Below are 13,922 nucleotides of genomic sequence, written 5' to 3' on the forward strand. Positions count from 1 at the left end.
GAAGAGTTTTGATCAGGAATGGATGCTGTATTTTGTCAAATGCTTTCTCTGCATCCAATGAGAGGATCATATGGTTCTTGGTTTTTCTCTTGCTGATATGATGAATCACATTGATTGTTTTACGAGTGTTGAACCAGCCTTGTGTCCCGGGAATAAATCCTACTTGGTCATGGTGAATAATTTTCTTAATGTATTGTTGGATCCGATTGGCTAGTATCTTGTTGAGAATTTGTGCATCCAAATTCATCAGGGATATTGGTCTATAATTCTCTAATTTGGTGGGGTCTTTGTCTGGTTTTGGAATTAAGGTGAAGTTGGCCTCATAGAACGAATCTGGAAGTACTCCATCTCTTTCTATCTTTCCAAACAGCTTTAGTAGAATAGGTATGGTTTCTTCTTTAAACGTTTGATAGAATTCCCCAGGGAAGCCATCTGGCCCTGGACTTTTGTGTCTTGGGAAGTTTCTGACGACTGCTTCAATTTCCTCCCTGGTTTTTTTTTTTTTTTTAATTTATTTTTATTGGTGTTCAATTTACTAACATACAGAATAACCCCCAGTGCCCGTCACCCATTCACTCCCACCCCCCCGCCCTCCTCCCCTTCTACCACCCCTAGTTCGTTTCCCAGAGTTAGCAGTCTTTACGTTCTGTCTCCCTTTCTGATATTTCCCACACATTTCTTCTCCCTTCCCTTATATTCCCTTTCACTATTATTTATATTCCCCAAATGAATGAGAACATATAATGTTTGTCCTTCTCCGATTGACTTACTTCACTCAGCATAATACCCTCCAGTTCCATCCACGTTGAAGCAAATGGTGGGTATTTGTCATTTCTAATAGCTGAGTAATATTCCATTGTATACATAAACCACATCTTCTTTATCCATTCATCTTTCGTTGGACACCGAGGCTCCTTCCACAGTTTGGCTATCATGGCCATTGCTGCTATAAACATCGGGGTGCAGGTGTCCCGGCGTTTCATTGCATTTGTATCTTTGGGGTAAATCCCCAACAGTGCAATTGCTGGGTCGTAGGGCAGGTATATTTTTAACTGTTTGAGGAACCTCCACACAGTTTTCCAGAGTGGCTGCACCAGTTCACATTCCCACCAACAGTGTATGAGGGTTCCCTTTTCTCCGCATCCTCTCCAACATTTGTTGTTTCCTGCCATGTTAATTTGTCCCATTCTCACTGGTGTGAGGTGGTATCTCATTGTGGTTTTGATTTGTATTTCCCTGATGGCAAGCGATGCAGAGCATTTTCTCATATGCATGTTGGCCATGTCTATGTCTTCCTCTGTGAGATTTCTGTTCATGTCTTTTGCCCATTTCATGATTGGATTGTTTGTTTCTTTGGTGTTGAGTTTAATAAGTTCTTTATAGATCTTGGAAACTAGCCCTTTATCTGATATGTCATTTGCAAATATCTTCTCCCATTCTGCAGGTTGTCTTTGAGTTTTGTTGACTGTATCCTTTGCTGTGCAAAAGCTTCTTATCTTGATGAAGTCCCAATAGTTCATTTTTGCTTTTGTCTCTTTTGCCTTCGTGGATGTATCTTGCAAGAAGTTACTATGGCCGAGTTCAAAAAGGGTGTTGCCTGTGTTCTGCTCTAGGATTTTGATGGAATCTTGTCTCACATTTAGATCTTTCATCCATTTTGAGTTTATCTTTGTGTATGGTGAAAGAGAGTGGTCTAGTTTCATTCTTCTGCATGTGGATGTCTAATTTTCCCAGCATCATTTATTGAAGAGACTGTCTTTCTTCCAATGGATAGTCTTTCCTCCTTTATCGAATATTAGTTGCCCATAAAGTTCAGGGTCCACTTCTGGATTCTCTATTCTGTTCCACTGATCTATGTGTCTGTTTTTGTGCCAGTACCACACTGTCTTGATGACCACAGCTTTGTAGTACAACCTGAAATCTGGCATTGTGATGCCCCCAGATATGGTTTTCTTTTTTAAAATTCCCCTGGCTATTCGGGGTCTTTTCTGATTCCACACAAATCTTAAAATAATTTGTTCTAACTCTCTGAAGAAAGTCCATGGTATTTTGATAGGGATTGCATTAAACGTGTATATTGCCCTGGGTAACATTGACATTTTCACAATATTAATTCTGCCAATCCATGAGCATGGAATATTTTTCCATCTCTTTGTGTCTTCCTCAATTTCTTTCAGAAGTGTTCTATAGTTTTGAGGGTATAGATCCTTTACATCTTTGGTTAGTTTATTCCTAGGTATCTTATGCTTTTGGGTGCAATTGTAAATGGGATCGACTCCTTAATTTCTCTTTCTTCAGTCTCATTGTTAGTGTATAGAAATGCCACTGACTTCTGGGCATTGATTTTGTATCCTGCCACGCTACCGAATTGCTGTATGAGTTCTAGCAATCTTGGGGTGGAGACTTTTGGGTTTTCTATGTAGAGTATCATGTCATCGGCGAAGAGGGAGAGTTTGACTTCTTCTTTGCCAATTTGAATGCCTTTAATGTCTTTTTGTTGTCTGATTGCTGAGGCTAGGACTTCCAGTACTATGTTGAACAGCAGTGGTGAGAGTGGACATCCCTGTCTTGTTCCTGATCTTAGGGGAAAGGCTCCCAGGGCTTCCCCATTGAGAATGATATTTGCTGTGGGCTTTTCATAGATGGCTTTTAAGATGTCGAGGGATGTTCCCTCTATCCCTACGCTCTGAAGAGTTTTGATCAGGAATGGATGATGTATTTTGTCAAATGCTTTCTCTGCATCCAATGAGAGGATCATATGGTTCTTGGTTTTTCTCTTGCTGATATGATGAATCACATTGATTGTTTTACGGGTGTTGAACCAGCCTTGTGTCCCAGGGATAAATCCTACTTGGTCATGGTGAATAATTTTCTTAATGTATTGTTGGATCCTATTGGCCAGTATCTTGTTGAGAATTTTTGCATCCATGTTCATCAGGGATATTGGTCTGTAACTCTCCTTTTTGGTGGGGTCTTTGTCTGGTTTTGGAATTAAGGTGATGCTGGCCTCATAGAACGAATTTGGAAGTACTCCATCTCTTTCTATCTTTCCAAACAGCTTTAGGAGAATAGGTATGGTTTCTTCTTTAAACGTTTGATAAAATTCCCCTGGGAAGCCATCTGGCCCTGGACTCTTGTGTCTTGGGAGGTTTTTGATGACTGCTTCAATTTCCTCCCTGGTTATTGGCCTGTTCAGGTTTTCTATTTCTTCCTGTTCCAGTTTTGGTAGTTTGTGGCTTTCTAGGAATGCGTCCATTTCTTCTAGATTGCCTAATTTATTGGCATATAGCTGTTGATAATATGTTTTTAAAATCGTTTGTATTTCCTTGGTGTTGGTAGTGATCTCTCCTTTCTCATTCATGATTTTATTAATTTGAGTCTTCTCTCTCTTCTTTTTAATAAGGCTGGCTAATGGTTTATCTATCTTATTAATTCTTTCAAAGAACCAACTCCTCGTTCTGTTGATCCGTTCCACAGTTCTTCTGGTCTCGATTTCGTTGAGTTCTGCTCGAATCTTTATTAACTCCCTTCTTCTCTTGGGTGTAGGATCTATTTGCTGTTTTTTCTCTAGCTCCTTTATGTGTAAGGTTAGCTTTTGTATTTGAGTTCTTTCCAGTTTTTGAATGGATGCTTGTATTGCGATGTATTTCCCCCTTAGGACTGCTTTTGCTGCATCCCAAAAATTTTGAACGGTTGTATCTTCATTCTCATTCGTTTCCATGAATCTTTTTAATTCTTCCTTAATTTCCTGGTTGACCCTTTTATCTTTTAGCAGGATGGTCCTTAACCTCCACGTGTTTGAGGTCCTTCCAAACTTCTTGTTGTGATTTAGTTCTAATTTCAAGGCATTATGGTCTGAGAATATGCAGGGGACAATCCCAATCTTTTGGTATCGGTTCAGACCCGATTTGTGACCCAATATGTGGTCTATTCTGGAGAAAGTTCTATGTGCGCTTGAGAAGAATGTGTATTCAGTTGAGTTTGGATGTAAAGTTCTGTAGATATCTGTGAAATCCATCTGGTCCAGTGTATCATTTAAAGCTCTCGTTTCTATGGAGATGTTGTGCTTAGAAGACCTATCGAGTATAGAAAGAGCTAGATTGAAGTCACCAAGTATAAGTGTATTATTATCTAAGTATTTCTTCACTTTGGTCAATAATTGATTTATATATTTGGCAGCTCCCACATTCGGGGCATATATATTGAGGATTGTTAAGTCCTCTTGTTGAATAGATCCTTTAAGTATGATATAGTGTCCCTGTTCATCTCTCACTACAGTCTTTGGGGTAAATTTTAGTTTATCTGATATAAGGATGGCTACCCCTGCTTTCTTTTGAGGACCATTCGAATGGTAAATGGTTCTCCAACCTTTTATTTTCAGGCTGTAGGTGTCCTTCTGTCTAAAATGAGTCTCTTGTAGACAGCAAATAGATGGGTCCTGCTTTTTTATCCAGTCTGAAACCCTGCGCCTTTTGATGGGGTCATTAAGCCCGCTCACATTCAGAGTTACTATTGAGAGATATGAGTTTAGTGTCATCATGATATCTATTCAGTCCTTGTTTTTGTGGACTGTTCCACTGAACTTCTTCTTAAAGGGGAATTTTAAGAGCCCCCCTTAAAATTTCTTGCAGAGCTGGTTTGGAGGTCACATATTCTTTTAGTTGCTGCCTGTCTTGGAAGCTCTTTATCTCTCCTTCCATTTTGAATGAGAGCCTTCCTGGATAAAGTATTCTTGGTTGCATGTTCTTCTCATTTAGGACCCCGAATATATCCTGCCAGCCCTTTCTGGCCTGCCAGGTCTCTGTGGAGAGGTCTGCCGTTACCCTAATACTCCTCCCCATAAAAGTCAGGGATTTCTTGTCTCTTGCTGCTTTAAGGATCTTCTCTTTATCTTTGGAATTTGCAAGCTTCACTATTAAATGTCGAGGTGTTGAACGGTTTTTATTGATTTTGGGGGGGATCTCTCTATTTCCTGGATGTGAATGCCTGTTTCCCTTCCCAGATTAGGAAAGTTTTCAGCTAGAATTTGTTCAAATACATATTCTGGCCCTCTGTCCCTTTCGGCGCCCTCGGGAACCCCCATTAAACGTAGGTTTTTCTTCCTCAGGCTGTCGTTTATTTCCCTTAATCTATCTTCATGGTCTTTTAATTGTTTGTCTCTTTTTTCCTCAGTTTCCCTCTTTGCTATCAACTTGTCTTCTATGTCACTCACTCGTTCTTCCACCTCGTTAACCGTCGTCATTAGGACTTCTAGTTTGGATTGCATCTCATTCAATTGATTTTTAATTTCTGCCTGATTAGCTCTAAATTCTGCAGTCATGAAGTCTCTTGAGTCCTTTATACTTTTTTCTAGAGCCACCAGTAGCTGTATAATAGCGCTTCTGAATTGGCTTTCTGACATTGAATTGTAATCCAGATTTTGTAAATCTGTGGTGAGAGAGGACTGTTTCTGATTCTTTCTTTTGAGGTGAGGTTTTCCTTCTAGTCATTTTGGTCAGTGCAGAGTGGCCAAAAAAGTTGTACTGGGAAAAGGAGAAAAAGAGAGAAGAGAAAGAAGGAAAGAAAAGAGAAAAAGAAAAAAGAAAAAAGGAAGAAAAAAAGAAAGAAAAAAGAGAAGAAAAAGAGAAAAATAAAAGGAAAAAAGCGGGTGGGAGAAGGAAACAGAAATCAAAAAGTAAAACAAAACAAAACAAAACAAACAACAACAACAAAAAAGAACCACGGGGGAGTATCTTCTGATTCTGTGTATTTTAAGTCCCTTGGCTTCTCCTGGAAGTTGTCCGTCTAGCTGGTCTTCTGGGGGAGGGGCCTGCTGTGCTGATTTTCAGGTGTTAGCAGTTGGGGGAGCTGCTGTGCCCCTGCCTGGTGCAGGGCTCAGTGGGGGTTGTTTACCCCGTGAGGCCGCAGGAGGAACAGCCCCAGTGGCGGGGCAGCTCTGGAAACCTGGATTCAGCTCCGGCAGGAACTCCGTCTGCAGGGCCTGGAGGCTCCGGGGCGGGGCCGCTGATCTGCTCAGCTGGGGCAGGAGCGTCCTCGCTGTCCTGGGCCCTCCCAGCCTCTGCTTGTCCCGGGGGAGGCCGGATCCTGGGCTGTGTCCCGGCGCCCTGTGCTCCGGAGCCTGCGCTGGTGGATTCGCGCTCCCGGGCAGCGCAACCCACTCCGCGGAGCTGCCGCCCGAGCCCACCGAGCTGCTCCTGGAACCGCGCAGGCCCCTCCGCGGAGCCTCTTCCTCTGCCCGAGCCCCCCCCGAGCTGCTCCCGCCCCGCAGCCCCCTCCGCGGAGCCGCCCCGGAGCCCCCGAGCTGCTCCCGCCCCGCAGCCCCCTCCGCGGAGCCGCCCCGAGCCCCCCGAGCTGCTCCGGGTCCCCCCATGCGCGCTGCAGCCCTTAGGGAGCTCGGCGCACTCTCCTGGGGCACAGGTCCCTGTTACTGTCCCTTGGAGCCCGAGGGCATCCCCGCCCTCCTGGGTCCTGCTCCACCTCCCCGCGAGCCCCTCTCCCCCCGGGAAGGTCGGTGCAGCTCCTGCTCCTCCGGGACGGGGCTCTCCTGTCCTGGGGACACTCGCCCCGGCCTCAGCCCGGCTCCTCGCGGGCCCCTCCCCCTTGGAGGCCTTTGTTTCTTTACTTCTTTTTCCCCGTCTTCCTACCTGGATAGAAGCGCGAACTCTTCTCACTGTAGCATTCCAGCTGGTCTCTCTTTAAATCTCAGGCCGAATTGATAGATTTTCAGGATAATTTGAAGGTTTTCTAGGTAATTTGGTGGAGACAGGTGATTTGGGGACCCTACTCCTCCGCCATCTTGCCCCTCCCCCTCCTCCCTGGTTATTGGCCTGTTCAGGTTTTCTATTTCTTCCTGTTCCAGTTTTGGTAGTTTGTGGTTTTCCAGAAATGTGTCCATTTCTTCTAGATTGCCTAATTTATTGGCATATAGCTGTTCATAATATGTACTTAAAATGATTTGTATTTCCTTGGTATTCTTTGTGATCTCTCCTTTTTCATTCGTGATTTTATTAGAGTCTTTTTTGTTTGTAATAAGGCTGGCTAATGGTTTATCTATCTTACTAATTCTTTCAAAGAACCAACAGCTAGTTTTGTTGATCTGTTCTACACTTCTTCTGGTCTCTCTTTCATTGAGTTCTGCCCGAATCTTTATTAACTTTCTTCTCGTGTTTGGTGTAGGTTTTATTTGCTGTTCTTTCTCCAGTTCCTTTAGGTGCAAGGTTAACTTGTGTATTTGAGTTTTTTTCAGTTTTTTGAGGGATGCTTGTATTGGGATGTATTTCCCTCTCAGGACTGCTTTTGCTGTATCCCAAAGATTTTGAACGGTTGTATCTTCATTCTCATTAGTTTCCATGAACCTTTTTAAATTCTTCTCTAATTTCCTGGTTGACCCTTTCATCTTTTAGCAGGATGGTCTTTAACCTCCACGTGTTTGAATTTTTTCCAAATTTCTTCTTGTGATTGAGTTCTAGTTTCAAAGTATTATGGTCTGAAAATATGCAGGGGACAATCCCAATCTTTTGGTATCAGTTAAGACCTGATTTGTGACCCAGTATGTGGTCTATGCTGGAGAAAGTTCCATGTGCACTTGAGAAGAATGTGTATTCAGTTGCGTTTGGATGTAAATTTCTGTAAATATCTGTGAAATCCATCTTGTCCCGTGTATCATTTAAAGTTCTTATTTCTTTGGAGATGTGTTTAGAATATGTGTCATTTGTAGAAAGCACCGTATTGAAGTCTCCCAGTATAAGTGTATTACTATCTAAGTATGCCATAACTTTGGTTATGAATTGATTGATATACTTGGCAGCTCCCACATTAGGGGCATAAATATTCATGATTGTTAGGTCCTCTTGTTGGATAGATCCTTTAAGTATGATATAGTGTCCTTCTTCATCTCTCACTACAGTCTTTGGGATAAACTTTAATTTATCTGATATGAGGATTGCTACCCTGCTTTTTTTTGAGGACCATTTGATTAGTAAATGGTTCTCCAACCTTTTATTTTCAGGCTGTAGGTGTCCTTATGTCTAAAATGAGTCTCTTGTAGACAGCAAATAGATGGGTCCTGCTTTTTTATCCAGTCTGAAACTCTGTGTCTTTTGATGGGATCATTTAGACCACGTTCAGAGTTACTATTGAAAGATATGAATTTAGTGTCATCATAATACCTATTCAGTCCCTGTTTTTGTGGATCATTTCTTTGGACTTTCTCTTTCTTTTACAGAGTTCCCCTTAATATTTCTTGCAGAGCTGGTTTGGTGGTCATATATTCTTTCAGTTTCTGCCTATTTTGGAAGCTCTTTATCTCTCCTTCTATTCTGAATGAGAGCCTTGCTGGATAAAGTATTCTTGGCTGTAGGCTCTTCTCATTTAGGACCCTGACTATATCCTGCCAGCCCTTTTTGGCCTGCCAGGTCTCTGTGGGGAAGTCTGCTGTTAATCTAATATTTCTCCCCATATATGTTAGGGATCTCTTGTCTCTTGCTGCTTTAAGGATTTTCTTTTTATCTTTGGAATTTGCACGTTTCACCATTAAATGTTGAGGTGTTGAACAGTTTTTATTGACTTTAGGGGGAATCTCTCTATCTCCTGGATCTGAATGTCTGTTTTCCTCCCCAAGTTAGGGAAGTTCTCAGGTATGATTTGTTCAAATACACTTTCTGGTCCTCTGTTCCTTTTGGTGCCCTCTGGAACCCCAATTAAATGTAGATTTTTCCTTCTGAGGCTGTCATTTATTTCTCTTAACCTTTCCTCATGGTCTTTTAATTGTTTTTCTCTTTTTTCCTCAGCTTCCTTCCTTGCCATCAACTTGTCTTCTATGTCACTCACTCTTTCTTATACCTCATTAACCCTCATTGTTAGGACCTCCAGTTTGGATTGCATCTCATTGATTTTTAATTTCGGCCAGATTAGATCTAAATTTTGCAGTCATGAAGTCTCTTGAATCCTTTATGCTTTTTTCCAGAGCCACCAGTAGCTTTATAATTGTGCTTCTGAATTGGCTTTCTGACATCAAATTGTAATCCAAATTCTGTAACTTTGTGGGAGAGAGTACTGTTTCTGATTCTTTCTTTTTTGGGGAGTTCTTTCTAGCAATTTCGCTCAGTGCAGAGTGGCTAAAAACGAGTTGTACTGGAAAAAGGAAGAAAAAAAAAAGAAAAAACAAACAAAGAAAAACAAGGGGGGTATCTTCTGTTTCTATATGCTCAAAATCCATCAATTTCCCCTGGAGCTCTCCAGTGCTGGGCAGTGAAGAACTTGCTTTTCTGTCCTTCCAGCTGGTCTTCTGGGGAGGGGCCTGCTGTGCTGATTCTCAGGTGTGAGCACCTGGGGGAGCTTCCCGCCCCCTGCCAAATGCACGGCTCAGTGGGAGCTGTTTACTTTGTGAGAGCTCTGTTCCCTCGTGGCCCGGCTCCATCCCAGGCATATGGTGACACCAGAAAGAACAATCACACTGGCCAGCGGCCAGCTCTCAGCCTTGGAGTTAGCTCCCTCAGTAACTACTGCAGTCTCCCAATCCACACTGGCCTGGATGCTCTGGGGCTGGAGGGGCGTTGATCTGCACAGCTCAGGGGCACCCGGTTGCAGGAGCGTCCTCGCTGTCCTGTGCCCTCCCCGCCTCCACCTGTCCCGGGGCGAGCGCAGGATCCTGTGCTGTGTCCCCAGCACCCTGGGATCCGGGGCCTGCGCCACTGGAATCATGATCCTGGGGCCATGCAGCCCCCTCAGCCCGGAGCCGCCACCTGAGCTTCTCCCCGAGGCCCCACTGGGCTTGCTCCAGCCCTTTACCCAGCTTGGCCTGCGGTGTGGGTGCACTTTCTTTGTTAGTGACCCCGGGAACCTGGAGGCTCCACTGCCCCTCCTGGGATCCTGCCCAAGTTCCCTGCGAGTACCTTTCCCTCCAGGAAGGATCCGGTGCGGATTTTTAAGGTTCTTGCTTCTCCGGGACTGGGCTTTCCTGTCCCCAAGTCTCTCGCTGCCACACTTTAGTCTTGGCTCCTCACAGGAGCCTCTCCCCCACTTGACTCTTAATTTATTATTATTTTTTTCCCCCATCTTCCTACCTTGTTAGAAGCTCAAACTCTTCTCTCTGTAGTGTTCCAGCTGTTCTCTCTTTAAATCTCAGGCCGAATTAATAGGTTTTCAGGATGATTTGAAAGTTATCTAGGTAAGTTGTAGGGGACAGGTGACTTAGGGACCCTACTCCTCCATCATCTTGACCCGCCGCTGGATGATAAAGTTTTTAAACCTGCAAACTAATCTATGCTGTTAGATTTCAGAACAGTGGTTACTCTGGAAGGGGTTCAAAGAAGCTTCTGGATGCTAATGATATTTTGATCTGGGTATTGGTTTCAGTTTGTGAAAGGTCATTGTACAATATATTTTTGATTCATGTATTTTCTTGAACATTTGACATACTAAAATAAAAAGTACACTAAAAAGGCAGAAATAAAAAAAAAATTTACTGAATAAGATATCCTTAGATCTGGGCTTCCAAGGAAATTTGGGAAATGCTGACCAATCATACAATGCTATTGATAGGTATTGTTCAGGTCATTTTTTTAAATTGAAATAAGACCAGATGAAATGATATTCAAGGAAAAATGTAAGTGGACATTTTCCCCAATTAATATTTGAATTTGCCATTGTTTTTGTATTGAAGACTGTGAAGAACTGTATGGTAGTGATAAATGATAAAAGAAGTCGTTTAATGAGTGTTTGAAAAGTAATGAGAGAAATAGACGCATTTTAATTACATAAATATTAAAAACAAGATCAAACAGATTGCTTTTTAGTTTGGAGCAATATAAAATATAAACTTTCAATAGCTTCGTAAGAAATATATAAAAAGTATTCTGTGGCAAATAGCAGTTTTGTGGATCTTAACAATGAAATCATTTTATACTTTAGGTTTCTGTTTATCATTGACATGTAAGAGTTAATTTACACTCATACTGTTTTATACAATAATATCCCTTTTCCCAGTTCTCTAATATGTGTTTTACCATTTCAGAGACATTTTTGATGACAGAGTATATGCCTGGATCTTTGTGTAAATGCTTTTCTCTTCTGCTAATTAAATAATTAAATCACTTACTTCAGAATGCTGAAATGCCAAATGTCCAGTTTCTCTGCTTCCACAGACTTCATACTCTGACAGCCAACAATTGCTCTAAGTGTTTGACATTCAGAAATTGGAGCGAGTAGGTCAGGACTGTGGCAAGTTGGTTTGCATTTTAAGTAAGCTGTGAGTGAAGAGAGAGGAAGGAGATGTGTCCAAGGTAATTTCTCTTAGTTATTTTCTGTGTCTGCCTGAAGACTTTTGTTTGTTTTTCAAGAGGAAATAAAAACTAGACTGGTTCTTCTTATCCTGATTTTACATTTTTATAGTGATCTCTCTGAAAAATTATAGAAATCTGAAGTTCTGGGTATTCAAAATTTATATATCGTATTTATAGTCAAATGAAATCATTATACCTACTTCCATGGTGCACGTTTTTAGAGAATTAGAATCGTTGAGTATAAGATTGAATTTTTTTATGACAATAGCTATGCAATGTCCATGCTTAGATTTCTTTTTATTTAGAGACTTACACTTTTGAAAATATGCAATATGTATAGTTAGTCCTTTTTATTCAGGTTTTCAAGAGAGAGATTCCTTAGAATATTCAAATTATTAATCCAATCACAAATCTTATGTTAGCCAATTATTTTAATTTTCTCAGTAGAAATATTTGCCTTATATTTTGTTGAATGTATTTGCTAACATTTTACTACATGTATTTTCTTCTCCTACCTGCTGTGGAAAATGCAAATGATGTCAATAAAATGACCAAAAGGTAGAAAAGGAAGGAGGAGCAGCAAAGGATTAGACAGCAGCAAGGGATCAGACAAAGCATTAAGCGTTTGTATCTAAATAACCAAGTCACAGGTCAAATTTCATAGAGGGACCATCATGGGAAATTACACAAGTGTTGCTATACTGAACTTTTATGGTAATATTATTAAAGATGGGGGAGTTTCTATTCCTTGTCATTGACTTCCTGAGCCAGCAGCAGGTAACTGGTGGAGTCTGAGTCTGCTGACAACTTCCTGCACTTGTGAGTATGGTTGTGGAGTGACTATGGGGTGACATTCATGAGCTGGTACTATCTGGGGTGCTTAATGGTGCCACTAACTTGGGGTATCATGACAATATGCAATGGAGGAAAGATGTCTAGGGCTTTTAGGAGGGATGTTGTTCAGGCCTCAATTCCATAATACATTTGGATCTTGGTATCAGATCTTTATTATGGAATGTGAGTTATACTTATGTATGTGTTTATGACAGTCCAAACTATTGTCTTATGAATATGCTTTTTTTTAGAGATTGTGTTCATTGTTTGCAAGCAAGCATGTTTGTCATTTCATAAAGAGGGTTCAGAGAGGAGCCCTGTAAGCATTGTTATTTATTAATGTTATTTATGAATGATTGGAGTAGAACCTGTTGGAATATTATAATCCTTTATGATTAAACATTAAAAAAAACCTACTGTATAAGTTTTCACATCTCAAACTTTTTCTTGGTATTTTGGTATACATTACATACTGATAATCTGTCAGGCTAGTGTATAAAATGAACTGGCTCATAATCAACATTATTTCATTGCTAAAAATAGATAGATGTTAATATGATATTACAGCCAGTCTTGTCTATGTTACAATTAGCCTGTGGTTGATCATAGTGGGAGTATTTACACCATGGAATTGCAAATGTCACAAATCAGGCCCCCTACCTCCTGCCCCACCCTCTGATTCATTGTTAAACATTTATCAGTATGCCATTGGGTATAATAGAACATGGTTTTGAAGTTGGTTAGGCCAAGGATAAAATTCTATTTCTCCCTCTCTCTCATTCTGGCAAATTATAAAACTTTCTTAAATTTCCCATTTTCTCAGTACAAAGAAAAGGAGTATTGTGAAAATCAAATTAGCTAATGTACAAAGCACTTGGCAGAGGCTTTTAATGTATTTTTGAATCCTTTTACTTTCTCCACTCTCCTAAAATTGGTCCTGGAATCTAGGGTGAGAATGAAGTATAATGGAGGTCAAGATTTTGCAACTGTCGATAGAGAAGGGCCAGAAGTTTGAAACCAGGAAAGAAGTTCTGTATTAGGGGTGGCATATCTGAAATAGTTACTCTCAAGATCTCTCCAGGGGAAGTGCAGAAAAAAATCCTTGAAAGTAGAAGCCCTTACACAGCATTTTAGTATATCTACAGAGGCAGGGATAGCTGTAGGTCTTTCCATTGAGAGAGTTGTGCTGAGTTGGAGTAACAAGCCTGAACCTCAGGAAAGGGAGAAACCCTTGGGTAGGTGAACTGAGCCCTGGTACTAGATATCAGTGTGATCAGAGCCTGCAGTCTCCCAGCAGGGATTGCACTTGGTCCTGGTCAAGACAACTCCTCCTCTAGTTCCATGATTTTAGGCAGTAGAGAAGTGGATGGTGCCTGCAAAATATACTATCCCAGATTTGGTAGAAGAGAAATCAGGACAGTTTTCACACACATAATGTTAGAGCAAATCTGATCTGGAAAGAGCTTCTCACATTAAGCAAAATCAAAATAAAACAAACAACAAAAAAAGGGTTTTAACTATGGCAAACAACCAAAAACAAACATACAAAAATCTCTACATATATAACAAGAGGAAAGAGAGAAGGAAACTAATATACAAAACGCAGAAAGGACCCAGTCTAAAAGAAAATGTTGCCCAGATAGCACATTCCTGTTGATTTACAATGTAGAGAAACTTACTGAAAATAGGAATTAATTGGAAGCAGGGCTCAAAGATAAGATGATTAAGGAACAGAAAGAGGTGAAAAGAGAGGTTGCTGAAATAAGAATACAAATCGAGAGCCAGACAACACTATTGCAGATCTAT

At 41.1% G+C, this 13,922-nt stretch overlaps 1 long non-coding RNA gene across 1 annotated transcript in view; it reads right to left on the bottom strand.

Moving 5' to 3' along the window:
* Positions 1–13,922, bottom strand: part of LOC112657958 (uncharacterized) — a 66,307-nt gene that overhangs the window by 3,366 nt on the left and 49,019 nt on the right. Inside the window, exon 7 of the long non-coding RNA XR_003135361.1 lies at positions 11,099–11,246. This is a non-coding gene — a long non-coding RNA (uncharacterized LOC112657958). The remainder of the gene's footprint in view (positions 1–11,098; positions 11,247–13,922) is intronic.

Source organism: Canis lupus, chromosome 8, assembly GCF_003254725.2.
Source record: "Canis lupus dingo isolate Sandy chromosome 8, ASM325472v2, whole genome shotgun sequence".
In the NCBI taxonomy this organism is placed as follows: Eukaryota; Metazoa; Chordata; class Mammalia; order Carnivora; family Canidae; genus Canis; species Canis lupus.